This window comes from Trachemys scripta, chromosome 2 (assembly GCF_013100865.1).
Source record: "Trachemys scripta elegans isolate TJP31775 chromosome 2, CAS_Tse_1.0, whole genome shotgun sequence".
NCBI classification, from domain to species: Eukaryota; Metazoa; Chordata; order Testudines; family Emydidae; genus Trachemys; species Trachemys scripta.
Window position 1 is genome coordinate 267,829,524 of NC_048299.1, and position 16,066 is coordinate 267,845,589.

Genomic DNA, 16,066 nt, shown 5'->3' on the forward strand with positions numbered 1-16,066 from the left:
GGTCAGGAGTTCTGGGGGGGGGCTGTCAGGGGGTGGGGGTGTGGATAAGGGTTGGGGCCAGTTAGGATGTGGGGAAGGTCTCAGGAGGGGGCAGTCAGGGGACAAGGAGCAGGGAGGCTTAGGTAGAGGGTGGAGTCCTGGGGGGCAATTAGGGGCAGGGGTCCCAGGAGGGGGCAGTCAGGGGACAAGGAGTGGGGGGGAGGGTTGGGGATTCTGAGGGGGCGGGAAGTGGGAAGGAGTGGAAGGGGCAGGGGCGGGGCTAGGGCAGAATGGGGGCGGGGCTATGGCGGGGCTCCTCCCGTCCTCTTTTTTGATTTTTGAAATATGGTAACCCTAGTTTAGCGAGCTCGAATAATAAGACCAGTGAAGCCACAGCAAAACGGGGAGCAGCACAGACTGCAGTCACATCTCTGATTGCAGTGTAGACATACCCACTGAATTTAACTGGTGTAGGGAGAGGGTTATGTTGGGGAGAGTGGCCAGTGGGTCTTACCAAACTCCTCTCATGGAGAGGTAGGTGTATGGACTCTCTCTCTACACTGCTGACAGGTTTCAGAGTGGTAGCCGTGTTAGTCTGTATCAGCAAAAACAACGAGAAGTTCTTGTGGCACCTTAGAGACTAATACATTTATTTGAGCATAAGCTTTAGACTGCATTAACTCTACACTGCATTACATCAATTTTACATTGATACGTCTCTACTGAATGCTACTAATAACTGTGCTGTTGCACCCCAATGTGTATGCGTGTGGGAAAGATTCTCTGATGCTCAGATTCCATGCCAATGACTGCAGAATAAAATCCTACATGGAGGAACTTTATCCCCCTTAGGCTGTGGATTTTCCCAGTTCAAATCCCCTTTATTTGTTTTTTGGGAGATAATCCAGGGTTTGTCCCACAGACAGTATTTCTTCAAGAGCTCGGTGCATACAAGGTGGCTTGTACCAACCATGCAAGCTGTGATTTTTTTATCTTGTATGGAGAAAGTATGGTCTGTTCTAAACTTCCGGCCAGATTTTCAGCTGGGGTGAATAGACATAGTTCCATTGATTTCATTGGAGCTACCCCAGCTGGGGATCTAGCTCTTTGCTTTATATTTACAAATCAGAGGTGGTGTCTGGCTGAAGAGATGTATATCTATATATTTACGTATCTGGTATTTTATAGCAGTCTCCACAGTGGGAAGATTGTTTCTCCGTAGTCAACTTTTTAGAGGCCCCTCCAGGCTGGAGACATTAAAAATGAATAATTTAAAGCAGCTCCATGAGACAGAATTTTGAACATATGTTTTACAGGCCATGCAAGACACTCCTCCCCCTTTTTTAGTCTTATCGTTTAATATTAGAAGCAGGCTGTGCTGGAAGCCAAACACTCTTCATTTAGGGCTCAGTCTGAACCCTGCTGCATACCAACACAGGGAACTACTGAGTTCTAAGGTCTCCCTTATGCCCATGTGCAGGCTACCCACATCACCCTGTGCAAAGGAAGAAGAGGGGAGCTGCCATCAGGTTGCTAGTCCCTCTCACGTGCAGATTGGCAGGGCCTGGGCAGAGCTGTGACTCTGTCCCCATGTGCCATAAAACCAGAGCTGATGTAGAGGTGCAAGTAAGCAAAAAGGCTGGAACAGATTACTTCACCCCTGCAACACAGGGGGTAGGAACCAGACTGTGACTCTCAGGGTCACAGTCTGGTTCCTGTTTGCTCCATAACGCGGGGCTCCCAATGCAACCCTGCCTGGAAATTTATTGCTGCTTCAGAGTTGCAGTTAAAAGGAAGTCATCCTTGTTATTTAAAAAGTTCTCTAAGGGCTGGACTACACTGCGGGGGGTCGATGTAAGATACGCAACTTCAGCTACGGGAATAGCGGGTAGTCTGGACGTACCGTAAGGCTGAAAACAGTTGTGCAGTTTGGAGAAATATGTCAGCAAGACCTAAGGGTAACATGCCTCGCAAGTACATTTTCATTGAGCCAAGGACGAGAAGGAGTTAAAATAGAACTTCAGCATTTGGAGTGTACAAACCTCCTGTCCTTGCCTATATAAAGTGTGGGTCAGACGTTAGAGGATGTGGACTAGCTAAATATGACACCTGTGCTGAGATGCCCACTGGGGAAAAGGAGGTTCAAGAGAAAGCCAATAAACAGACCATTGCAGCTGACAATGGTCCAAGTACTTCCCATTTCTTTGCTGACCCACTGCTTTCAGAGGGAAAGTTTTTATAGGCAATGAAATATCATTGAATAGTTACTGTAGCATTTGGGATTGTGGAGTTTGTGGGAATGCTTATTTACTCTGGAACAAAGGTCCAATCATGACCCCAATCCTGGATTGAACTCCATGCAGCTAGACCCCTGACAAGCCCAGAGCCCCATTGCTGTTATTCCTTAGCATGAGACACCACAAAGTCCACTCTCATTGTCTCCTAGAGAATCAAGGATACTCAGCACTTCTTAAGATCAAGCCACAGAATTGAGGATGGCTTATATCAGTCAAAGGTATGATCCGAAGTCATTGAAGGCAATAGAAAGGTGCCAACACAGGGAAGTACTGAGTTCTAAAGATCCCCCTTATGCCCATGGTTACATTACCTGCATTACTGGAGTGACTTCAGTGGACTTTGGATCAGGTCCTGAGCCTCCACACCTCACAGAATTGTGTCCCCGACTTGTTAAAAAAAATCTAAGTAAACATGCAAACATTCCAAATTGCCACTAGAACTGGAAGAGCCCTGTGAGTATTCACATCTGACCAGCATCCCGAGCATTTGCTTCAGAATTCCTATATACGGGACTGCACCCTATGCAGTTTTGAAGGACTTGAGTTTAGGCCAAACTGCAAAATGGATGCCCATTTCAACCTGTGAGGGCTTATTAGTATGGCAGCAACTTGGGTAAGACCTGGGTGAAGAGTAAGATACAGCACAACCTGCTCTCCATAAAAATCCAGGGGTGCAAAGTCAGAAAAGCCTTTCAGTATTCAAACTTACACATATCAACCGTGATTTTCAGAGGCTTTAGGCAGCCACAGCTCTCCAATCAGCTCCTGAGCACAGCCACATAAAGACAATCCCTACTATAAAAGACTGCTTTGCTTTTACACTCTTAGATAGACTGAGTTTTCACTATGAGGGCAAATAAAATCTAAGCGGAATAATAAAAGTTAGAGAAGACTAAAACCCTACGGGGATATTAAACTAGATAAAGACATGGGACGACCGTCAACATACAGGAAGTTAAAATCATGTAAAAACATTCACCAGCAATCGATAGGTGAATAATAATAATAAAAAAGCACAGCACGAACACCCCCAAGGTAAACGGATGATAAAGATAAGTAAGTAGATAGTAAAGAGGCGTAGCCATACTGCAGTTTATTTATTGAGTGTTTTATATGCATGTAACAGGAGTAGTCTCCCAACCACAAATAACTCTTTTTAGCCCAACCACCATCATCTATCGAAGTCAAAACAGAAAAATTAGCTTGATGCACTTTCATGCATCTCGATGCCGTAATACCCAGTGAGCACCAGCTCCCATCCATTTCAGCTGAGAATTCTCAGCTTTTCACAGGGTGAAGCTTAAAAACTGTGCATGCGACGTTACCGGTGTCATTGAATTTCATCTCATTTGCAACTGTCCTCCAGCATAGATGGAAATAAACGGAAGGCAAGATCAGAGTCAGCAGCAGAAAATAAATATTGTTGGTTAGGTCAAGTATCCATCAGGTTTGCTTGGGAGACACATGGCTCCAACCCCCATGAAGTATGATAAGCAAAGCCTATTAAAGCAACATTTTGACAAGCATGCATTTTCGGTGGATCAAACAGAACAAATACAGTAACACAGAACAACCTTTTCAAAATCAGGCTTATGTGCTCGTCTGATCCGACCCAGCGAAACATTTAGTTTTTCCTGCTGTCAAACAAGTACACAAACTGTGCTGTAGAGCAGTTTTAGAGATAAATGGTTTCCTCCCCCAAGACCTCAAAGGACACAGTGCATTTCACAAAAGGCTGTACCTATTAAAACACCTCACCCTACCAAAACAAAACACTGCTCTGTACACACCATTCTCCCCATGGGGAGAGCATGAAAGAAAGAACACGCAACACATGACATCGCTTAATGAATGACTAGAAGGCACTCAGATACTGGTGATGACAGCTGTATATAGACGAGTACAGATTCCCTTGTGCTAGATACACAGGACCAAATGAACAAATCTGTTGCTAAAATTGCACCAGCAAATTTTGCGTGTGCAGCCAACTGTGTGTGAAAACCCAGGCTGGAATTTGCAGGTGGGCATTTGCATGCAACTGCTTGCTTAAATAACCAATTTGCAGGCAGGTTTTCCATATAGTGACGGGTGCACATGCAGAACTGGCTGTCTCTCATTTGGAGGGCTCTTTCGAAATTTGGACCACTATGTAAAGTATCTGGCAATAATTAAGGAATAAAGACATTAAGCACTGCAGTGAAATCTATGGGCTTGATTCTGCAGTCTTTGCTGACATGACTAAGGGTGACAGTGTTGGAGTCTTACTTATCAGGCATGTAGAGCAAGATGAACTCTCACAGTACTGTCCTTTATGCTTGGTGTACATTTCAGTGGAAGTGTGATGTTATTAACATACTAAAAGATTGCTGCTGAGGTGATCTTCAGTAAATAAGGGAATATTTATGATGAAAAGCTCAATATAAGATCTAGGAATTATTCTTATGAAAAGGTTTACACCATCAATCACATATTACACAATAATACAGGAAAGTTTTCTGCTGAGTAATCATTCAAAAAATGCAGTTTCTCTGCAAGATGCTTTTTTGGGGGGGTGGCGGGGGGAGAACTTCCTTTAAAAAAAGTTAGGTGGCATGGGAGATTCATGTTTCCACAACCGAATCCAGTGTCTTCCTTGATTGTTTGTTTCTGTAATTGAAGGAAAGATTCTTCCCCACCATGTCGCATTCCCACCCTCTTGTTTTAATTAGGAGAAGACTCCGTGACAGATATGGCAGGTTCCTGCTATATCTTTGGGAGGTCTTACTGAATTAAGTTTAAGTCTCTTTGGGGTCCATTGTATTAAGTGAAAAGTTTATGGATTGTGAGCCAGGATTGTATACAACCTCTCTAACAGGGAGCTGTGAGGTGAGAAGTGGGAGTTCAAAGGACTATATTAAAAATGTGCCAGACAAGAATGGGACAATAAGTTTTAAGTAGATTTCCTGAAGAATACCTAGGGGAAGGTGAATGCAAACTCCCCACCTCTAGTTATGAAAATACCTAGATTTTTGAAGGTACACTCTGAGGAGTGGGCCACTGTCTGTTAATTACCTGTTCCCAGAGTCAAGATCAAAGGCCCCAGCTGTATAAAGAAACAGCTGAACTGTCCAGCCGGGGTTCTGGTTCTGAATCCAAGACAGTTATGAATGTGTAATCATTGGGAAAACCCAGTTGTCGGTTTTGAAGGATTTACACCTACCACAGTCCAAAGTGGGAGTTGGAGTTAGCATGCATGTGGGTTCTTTTATTGTTTTGAATAGGGTTTCTCTGTAATGCTTTCACCTTAAGAATAAGTGTGCTTGCTTAGAAAGAGCTGTGTGGTAACATGTAAGTGCAGGCAATGCAGTGGCCAGAGCCAGGGCCGGCTCCAGGGTTTTTGCCGCCCCAAGCGGCGGAAAAAAAAAAAAAAAGCTGCGATCGCGATCCGGCAGCTCCACCGCGCCGCTTTCTTGTTCAGAGGCAATTCGGCGGCAGGTCCTTCCTTCCGAGAGGGACTGAGGGACCCTCTGCTGAATTTCCCCCGAAGAGCCCGACGTACCACCCCTTCCCCTTGGCCGCCCCAAGCACCTACTTGCTCAGCTGGTGCCTGGAGCCGGCCCTGGCCAGAGCCTCTGAAGCGCAGACATCAACGTGTTGAAGCAGTCTGGCTTCCTGGGAATATCACACTGTAGGCAAGGAACAGGGCAGCCTGGAAAAACCCCAGTCAGGAAGGAGACTGACACAGGTCTGTACCGGTGATGGCTGAGGGGCCAGGGCAGGTGCCCTCGAGGGACTGCGGAGCGGGGAATACAGAGGCAGTTGCCTTGAACTGTGACAGGCTCAAAAATGGGTGCTGAACAAGATGTGGAATAAACAAGAGCTGCCTTAGCCAGCGTTCCAGATTCATGACAATGAATTATGAAAGGATGAGATCTAACACAAGGGCATTTTAATTCTAGGAACAACTGAAATGATTTTGAGCTCTCCCCGATCCCATCCCTAATGAGGGAGCCCCATTGCATGGTTGAGCAACCAAGCTCAATCTATCAGTAACTTTAGCTATCAAATGCCAGATCCTCAGCTGGGGTAATTGACCTAGTTCCTTGACTTCAGTAGAACTATGCCAATGTATAGTAGTTGAGAGGCTGGCCCCAGTTTCTCTAGCATGTGACATTTTGAATGCATAGTCCCCTGCCCCTTATTTTTAATATTTTTTATTTTAAAACAATCTGAGGCCCTGATCGAGCCTGGTCAGAACTATCTGGTAGGCTCTTACTCTATTGAGACATACATTACCTGGTGATTGCTACTATTAATGCTGTTTATTTTGTACAAATGTTACAACATTTCCCTCTTCAGAGGAAAAACACACTGACATCTGGCCGAAATGGTCAATTAATTTTTAAAATAAACATATATTTGTATTTTCTCCACAATAAAACTTGTGCAGACACACAAAAATGGTCTCCTAATATGTGAAGATATACTTTTTAGCATGCGAACTTTCAAAATAAATGTAAGACAGGGCTATCACTTCTTTCTAAGTTTGTACAGTACCTAGCACAATGGGGCTCTGATTGGGGTTTCTAGGTGTTACCACAATACATTATAACGACAGTAAGTAAAAGGAAACTGAAATATTTTCATACGTTTTAAGGCCAGAAGATCTAGATACATCATCAATTCTGACCTCCAATATAACACATGCCATAGAATGTCACCCAGTTACTACTGTACTGAGTCCAGTATTTTGTGTTTGACTAAAGAACATCTTCCAGAAAAGCATCCACTCTTGACTTGAAGACATCAAGATGGGTGAGATAATATCTCATACTGGACCAACTTCTGTTGGTGAGAGAGGCAAGAGCTCTGTGTAGCTCGAAAGCTTGTCTCTCTCATGAACAGAAGTTGGTCCAGTAAAAGATATTACCTCGCCCACCTTGTCTGTCTAATATCCTGGGACCAACATGGCTACAACAACACTGCGTACAACCGCTGAAGACATCAAGACATGGAAAAGCCACCACTTCCCTTGGTAGTCTATTCCTGTAATTAATCACCCTCCCGTAAAAAAAATAATCATGCCTTATTTCCAATTTGAATTTGTCTGGCTTCAGCGTCCAGCCATTGCTTCCTGTTATGCCTTTCTCTGCCAGATTAAAGAGAACCTGGTATTCCCACCCGGGAAGGTACTCATACACTGTAATCAAATCACTTCTTGAGCTCCTTCAGCCTCTCACCACAAGTTATTTATTTTAGGACTGAAATCATTTCTGTTGCTCTTTTATTTTAAACATCTGCCCCTCCCCATCACCTGTTGCCCCCAAATAATAATTTCCTCCAAGGCATCAATCCAGGACTACTGGCGTGCTGTACTTTATGCACTGTGTGTAGCTACTGGACTTCTCACAGAGCATTAAGATAAACACGCATGTAAGTCTTTGCAGGAAAAGGGCCAAACGTGGGATTTGACTAATGTGTACACACTTAAATAGCATGTAACCTTTACATGCTGTTTATAGCACCTTAATCCAGGGACATTGCATTAATAGGATAACGTCTTACTATTTATATAGCTGCTGGAAATTGACCAGATTCTGTAATCATTAATCTTTATATCTTTGCTTCCTGCCATGACTCTGTAGTTAATGTTCTCTCAGAATCTCTGTTCTCAACCACCTTCCTCCAGCCCGGTTTCCAGGGCCGCCCAAAGGATTCAGGGGGCCTGGGGCAAAGCAATTTCGGGAGCCCCTTCCATAAAAAAAAAGTTGCAATACTATAGTAACATGTATTTGGAAATGTAAAAAATAATCAGTGAAATACATTCAAAAATTAATTTGTAATAATTTGAAAATACACTAAATACATTATTTAAAAACATTAAATGCTTTAATGGTATGTATACATTTGCAATTACATAATGGGCTGTTGCTGGGTGATGGTGATGGTTGGTGCCAATGGGCTGTCGCTGCCTGGGGGTGGTGCGGCTGTTGCCCAAGGCTGGGTGGGGAGCTGGGCTCTGGGTTGGGGGTGCCTGGCTCACAGGGGCCGGGCTCAGGGCTGTGGGGAGATAGGGTCAGAGCGTTGTCCGGCTCAGAGGGGCTGGGCTCGGAGCTGGAGGTCAGGGCTGTGGGGGGGATGGGGCTAGGGGGGTGTCCGGGTCAGAGGGGTTCGGCTCGGAGCTGGGGGTCAGGGCTGTGAGGGGGATGGGGCTAAAGGGGTGCCCGGTTCAGAGGGGCTGGGCTCAGAGCTGAGGGTCAGAGCTGGGGGGAGGATGGGGTCAGGGGGGTGCCCAGCCCCGGCCCCTTACCATGCCGCTTACCCCCTCTCCCAGACCCTCAGCGTGCCGCGTCCAGGAATGGCCCCGGACAGCGCTGCAGCGGCCTGGTGTCTCCAGTGGGGCCTGAGTTCCCGCTGCCTGGCCACAGCTCGCAGTCCCGCCCCCTTCCCAGCTGAGACGCCGGGGGATGGGGGAAGACGGAGGCGGGGGGAGCTTCCGACCTACTCGTGGGGGCCCCTGCGGGGCCCGGGGCAAATTGCCCCACTTGCCCCCCCCTCTGGACGGCCCTGCTGGTTTCCTAGCTAACAGTTCAGCTGTTTCCAATCACATGAAGCTGATACTCTAGCCTGCCCAGCAAGCAGCCCAGATGTTTTATTTTTAATAAAACAATAGCATCTGGTGAGTTATGAAGCCGAGAACAATGAATGCATTCTTGGGGATTCTGATGTTTTTCTCCCGCCCCTGAGAAGCCAGGTTATATGTCACACAGACCCAGTCAGTAATGCAGACAACGCCTATATGCAGCCAGGCACCTTACCCTTATTTTAAAAAATAGAACATTACCCTCATCCCTCACCCCATAATGCTGCTTACGAGGATGCAAGAGAAGAGTCATAATGAAAAAATTACCGGCAATCCGTCCCCTACCAAGGAAAAACTGTAGGCACAGGTCTTCTGCAAGCAGGGGAGTTTCACAGCCATTCACCCTGTTGGTAGGAATCATATAGAGCTGGTGCTGCTGGCTGGGAATAAGGGGGATGGGGCGGTAAGAACACTTCAGAACTCCATGTTGCCCTTGGTGCATCCACTGCCACCAGCCATTGGGCTGGCAGAAGGGGCACCCCAGTGACTGAATCTTCTTGTTTCTGCCAGTGCGGCTACAACATGCATGTTGCATAGATGACTCGTGCGTTCCCATTCTGGGGGGCCACAATCTAAAGGGGAGGACACGTGACTGCCGCATGTATCTCCGCTGCCCAGTGACACCCCCACCTCCGCCTAGCCCGGGGCCACCACACTCTCCTGGCCCCCTGTTACCTGGAGGAGGGGCTCTGTCCTTCTCTCCTGGCGCCTTCCCCCAGCATGTTTGGCTGCTCTCCCTGGCAGCTGGGCAGAGAGTGGGATGGAGCCGCTTCTGCCTGAGAGAGCCTGGCTGGGAGGCAGCGGCAGCTCGCTCCCTGCCTGGGCTCAGCTGCCCCAGGGTAGGGGCTGAGCATGCCACTGCGGGGAGGAAGGGGGGTCCCTCTGGCTCACTCGGCCCCTTTCCAGGGCAGCTCAGATCCCAGGCCACTGCGGGGCTCTGGTCAGAAACACGAGACAAAATGAAGATCACAACCACAAGCTGGGAACAGAGTCAGGTCAGGTCAGGACACCAGAGGGGCAGAGGCCGGAGACAAACTAGAGATCGGTAACCGCAAGTCAGATGCCAGGAGATCAAGCCAGGGAAGCAGGAGCAGGTAGCGGGAAGCACAAGGCACACAGCAGGGTGGAGCCCAATGGTTCAACAGCTTCCTGTTCCTACCACGGGCTTAAGTAGGGCCAGGTCACTCTGGGACTCTGCCAACTGGAACTCAGGGGTGGAGAGTCACAGTGGGGCTTGGCTTTGTGGATCTCAGGTCAGCTATTGCCAGCAGGCTGCTAGGTGGAGGGTTGGAGCATGGCTGCTCTCGTGGACCTTGCGGGCCTGGGTTTGAGACCTTTGGGTCACAACCCACCCCCAGCTCAAAGTGTACACATACCCCTAGAGGGAGCGATGTACAAAGCAGGTGTGCCTACGAGCACTGGCTCTCCTCCCTCCAAAGCTATGGCTGGGGCCGAAGCAGAGTCAGGACCAAAGTCAGAGTCTGAATGCCAGAGCCAAGGGTTGTTACAGAGTTGGAGCCAGAAATCAGAGCCAAGGGTAAGACCCAGACTACTTGGAGTCAGGGAAGGCAGGAGCGCGGCTGGGTGCAGGGCAGGCGTTAGTCTGGAGCATGGCTTGGAGGCAAGCACAGGAAGGCAGAGGATCCATAGGTGTGTGCACTGGGCAGCCACTGACCTTCTGCAGCTGCTTGGCTAAGAGCAAGCCACCTGACTGCCTTAGCCAATCAGGTGGTTCTGCTGTGGCCCAGCTGCACTCATTGGCTGCCTGATGACTGGGCAGGTGCAGCTGCTGGCCCTCATTCCTGACAGTTGAATAATATTTGGGGCAGCTGGCGCATCCCATAGCTCGTGCTGCCGTGGCTACCCTCTATTTTTAGTGCGCTCGCTCGATCAGAGCTAGTGCGGGTATGGCTCCTCGAGCTGGGATCACACTCCAGCTTGACGTGTAGACATGCCCTAGTTCTGTAGTTTGCTCATACCTAGCTCCATCTGCTCTGCAGTTGCCCAACAGCCCGTGAAAGCGCCTACTATCTTAGGGCTGGGGCTGCTCTTTTGTATCAGAGCTTCTGAAACCCAGGTTCCAGTAATGAACCCAGAACACTCAATTATGTACCTCCGTTTTGTGGAGACTCAGAAGTGTAAATGACCCTAATTAACTTATTCTAGACACTATAACGACTAGACACACCTAGTTGGAGTTAAGCGCGTGCAGGTCAGGGTTGTTTGACTCTACATTACTGTGCTCTGCAGAGGTTATGTCTGAGCTAGAGCGTTAGTTTAGTGTGTGTGTGTGTGTGTGTGTGTGTGAGAGAGAGAGACATAAGTGATATATTTTTATTGTTTCCTAGTTCTGCAGCATCTGAGGGAGGCGAAGCGACATTAGAAATCCCAGAATCCATCCATAAAAGACAGTTGGCAGAGAAAAGTCACAGCCGCCGCCAGTGTGCTCCGATAATGAAGATGTGTGGCTGACTTGTGGAAAGGATTCACACAGAAGATCACTTTTAGCCAGAACATGAAATTTCTGGGTTGTGCTTTGGGCCATGAAAAGGAAGAGAGGCACTTACATTGCATTAAAATCCCACAACCTCCTAAAACCTCTTACACCACCCCAGTACCGATTGCTTATATTACGTGGGCCTTAGGCCTTTTCTATACTTCAAAGGGTTTGCTGGTATAGATATACTGGTAGAGCTGGTCAAACCCTTCCAGTGGAGATGCAACTTATATCTGCGCAAAAGTTCTTTGGCTGGTATAGCTTAAACAGTTCCCCAAATGGAATCAGCTAGGCTGGCAAAAGACCTTTTTTTGCAATATAACTGCATCAACATTAGGGCTTTTGCCAGTACAGCAATGTCAATTAGGGGTGTGGGTTTTTCACACTCCTAACTGACTCAGCTATGCTGGTAAAACTTTCTAGTGTAGGTCTTATTCTCCCCTGTTTTACACCCTGGGTAGCCATTCACACCTGTGCATAGTAGGTGTAAAATGCTACTGTTCTGATTCGGTCGTGTTTGGCATTCATTTTGTACTAGTGTGCACCGTTACACAGGAGGGCACATCAATTCAGCTGACCACAAACAGGATGCTGACCTAAAAAGCAGAAGCTTACAACAGCTGTGCCTTTGCACATCCTTTGGACCTATATCTGATAATATAACAATGCCTGTGTTGAATGTGTACAGCTAATGCCGCAGTGAAATACCAGAGGCATGTTTAACTGTTTCTCCCCTTCCTTGGAATCCATTTTGGATCACACGTGGCTGGTGAGGGGAGAGGAAGAGAGGAATGGGGACAGGGAAATGGAGGTTCATCTCCCCTCAACTGAAGCTAAACCTGCCCCACAGCATGTAATATTCCCCATAACGGTAATGAGATTAGTCATAACCAGAACAGGTTATTAGACAAACATCTATCAGGAATGGTCTAGGTATACTTGGTCCTGCCTCAGCACTGGGGGAAGGACTAGATGACCTCTTAAGGTCCATTCCAGCCCTACTTTTCCATGATTCTATAACCCAACCAACCCAGCCCCTTCAGGCTGCAATATCTCGCATAACAATAATAAAGATGGCAGCATGTCATGCCCATCTGCTGTGCTGCTATTTCCTCTCTGGTCTGTTCCCTGGTTCCTTCCTCGAACAGGCCCTAGGACTCCAGGCTGAGGCTGCACTGTCTGTGCCCTAAAGCAGTCGGTGTCTGTCTTTCTGCCCCTTCAGTCTCTTCCGGCTCCTTCAGTCCCTCTGTCCCCACTCAGGTAATAACACTCAAAAGCCCATCCTGTACAGCCATGGACTCTGTCCTTGGGGCAGAGCAGAGCTCATGGTCAGGCTCCTTGTAGTAGGAGCAGGTTGATGATGAGTATACAGCTGGCCGTTGGCATCTTTTGCCTTGTTGTACCCAGTCTTCAAGTCTTTCCCTGCACTGAATTCCCTGCCAGCAAATCCCCTTCTCTGCCAGCCCCTTGGAGATGTTATTGCACATGTAATGATTTTGGTTATGCCTCCCCAAATCATGCTCTTTGCTGACCTCACACCAGAGTCCACCAGAACCTTGGTGTCAGCTTCAGCTACCAACACATTGGAAAGAGGAATTCCTGGATGGCATCTCTGCTCAAGTGCTGCTCAGGAACCATGCAGAAATGGAGCAGGCCGTGTGAAATGTAGGGTTTAAATGCTGACTGGGAGTCTATACTGGCAGGTGACTGCTGGAGCAGATGCAGGTAGTGAGTAGAAAGACAGAGAAATATGGCCCTGGGAAACTTGTGGGAAGGCACTGGAGGACTATCAGCACTCAAGTTATGTAGTCTGCATCCACGCTGCAAAGTGGCCGGGTTACAGCCTGGGTTAAACCAGTACCCAGGCTCTAACCTATATCCCCAGCTGGGTCAGCTAGTCTGGCTTCGAAGCACCTCCAAACTTTGATCTGATATCATTGTGTGTGGACAGTAGACGGGGTAGGGGTAATACACGGTAAAATCGTGTATTAACTCTGCAATGAAGACATACCCTACGTTATTACACCAGGCAACAGGCAGTGGAGGATCAGGCTCTGTATCGTTACAAAATTCTTGTCTTTATTACAAGTTGCACGGGTTTTATTAAATCAGTTTTTAAATCTATTCTGTTAAACCAGTGAAACTTCCCATGTGGATCCTCTAAAATTGCTTTAAACTTGACATATCAACTCAGCTAAAGTCAGTAAGGAATCAACGTAAGCTAAATCCATCTAAGGCAGATTTAAAGCACAGGTGTCCACACAAAGGTTTTCACTGGTTTATCTGAATCGATTTTAAAATCCACCTTTAGTTAAAACTGCATAACTTGTAATATAGACAAGTTCACGGTCTGTATATAAGAATTTCACCGGCCTTATAAATATGATGCAAAGCAAAAGTAAGCACTGTGTAAAAGAAATCCTGAAGGATGAATGCAAAAGTATTATACACATAGAATAATACAACAAGAACTGAAATATTTTCCAATATTTTGATACTAATCTTTATTTAACAAAGATAATCCCATATTAAACAAAACATATAAAACTCTCAGTCTTCATCTCTCTCCCTGTTTGACAGTTTATTATTTGGACTAAAAGATTATTATAATCATTTATTTGTGACATCACACAAACATCCCCGTGACAATTGAAATAATATTTCATGGAGGATTAAGGGAATTTGCAGAAAGAGTGAGTGTTTCATGTGGGAACAATCAAATGTTCACTCCAGGCATCTCTATTTTTTGATCTTAACTTTTTTGTGCCAGTATCTTTGATTTGTTTTACAAATTTAACATAGACGGGTGGGATGGGAAGCCACTGAAAAATCTAAAATTATAATGTGACCAGATGGAAATATTAACTTTAGAAAGTCTGAGCACTAAAACTAACTGTTCTGGGTATTTGCCTCTTAAAGTGCTTACATAAATCATATTAGTCTTTATGAGGATTATTTTTTAAATACACAGACTTTCAGAAGTATCTTCATCTCAGAAGGTAGCACATAGAGCAGACAAGCATGTAACTGTAAAGTGGGGACTCCAGAGTTCAAATTCCAGCTCTGACATTGGCTTGATGGGTGGTGTTAGACAACTCAGTTGTGGCCAAATTTTCAGAAATAGCCTCTGCTTAGTTTTAGACTGGCTGATTTTACAGAAGGGCTGAGCACCCAGAACTCAAATTAAAGCAGGCTTGCCAACTCTCTTGTGAGCCTTGTAATATTTGGAGTTTTTCTTAAAGCCCCAGCTCCTGGAGGCAAGGGATTACGTGAGAATCTCAGCTTTCATTTAAAAGAAAAAGTATGTTTCTTGCCCTCCTAGTTTCAGATAAAGTCCTGAAAACATGAACTGAATACACCTAAAGACTCAGAAACCAGAAGGCAAACAAAAAGAACCCAACATTTATATAGGAGTTGCTGCACTATATAAGTCAACACAGCATCAGCAAGGCCAGGAAGAAAGAAACAATGCACAACAGAGTTCAGTCCAAAAATCAGTCTAGCTTCAGCCAGAGTTTAAATGCAAGGCCTTGTTCCTGCATTGTGATCCTTGTGCATAGACTGCCATGAATGCATGGAACCCCATTGAAGTCATTGGCTGCAATGGGGCTCCATGGGGAGTTGGCAGTAGTCCACCCACACAGATCACTATGCAGGATTAGGGCCCAAGAAAATATTCCTGACATCCAGACTGCAGGAAACAAAGACTAGGACTTCCCTACATTCAAAAAGTTAAAGAATTAGGGGTTTCTGCAGCTCAAACATCTCAAAGTGCAAAAGATAAATTCCTCCCTGGGTTCCTTTGGTGCTGACTTGACTCACTCTTTCTGCTCAATTTCTGATACTGGTTTATGCTTATTTAGATTTCTATTGCAAGCCCCTGGGGGTATGGATTGCATAGTACTCTATGTTATGTACAGCTCCAAGCACACTGCATAACAAGATCCAGTGCTTGGAAGATAGCCAAATTTAGAGTCAAAAAAGGTGCAGGTATTTTTACAGGGAGGTTAGTTAACCATTCAAACAACCTACCTGGCCATGTGGATTCTCTGTCTCTTGAAGTCATTAAATCAAGCTATCTTCAAGCTCAACTATGGGCTCGATGCAGGAACCGCTTGGTGAAAGCCTCTGACCTGTGCGATGCAAGAAATCAGACCAGATCATCCTAACCTAAAGGCCTCTTCTGGCCTTAAAAAATCTATTAATAACATTAAAGCCCATCAGAGGGTCATCAGCACTGGAGATCAAACCTGGGATCTTTGCATCTTAATACATGAGCTTCTACTGCCTGAACTAAAAGACCCGTGTTTCTTAGACAAGGCTGTAGCATCCTCATTGATCTATAGTTGGCCTAGCCACCGCTACAGGGGAACAGAGTGCCCCACCGAGTAGGCATAGTTTACAATAATAACAACATTCCCTACATATCTATAATGAGATGCCTGTTACTGGTTAGGTCTTCTGGGAGCCAGATCCTCTGTTGCGTGCTTCACTTCCACATTCCCACCTGGAGTGACAGGGTCTTATGATCACCTTAATCAGGGTTTTAAAATGCTTCCTTACTAGGCAACGGACAGGGTTCCTCCACCCCGCTCTGAGCAGTTATATTAAGCTCAGAATGTCATGCCTGTGATGTATTTTGAAATGGATCTGCTAAAACAATCAACCAAA

General features: G+C 46.2%; 1 long non-coding RNA gene across 1 annotated transcript in view; it reads left to right on the forward strand.

Moving 5' to 3' along the window:
- The window catches only part of LOC117873834, a 26,441-nt gene extending 11,844 nt beyond the window's left edge, over window positions 1–14,597 (forward strand). Inside the window, exon 2 of the long non-coding RNA XR_004644821.1 lies at window positions 11,247–14,597. This is a non-coding gene — a long non-coding RNA (uncharacterized LOC117873834). The remainder of the gene's footprint in view (window positions 1–11,246) is intronic.
- The last annotated feature ends 1,469 nt before the right edge of the window (window positions 14,598–16,066 follow it).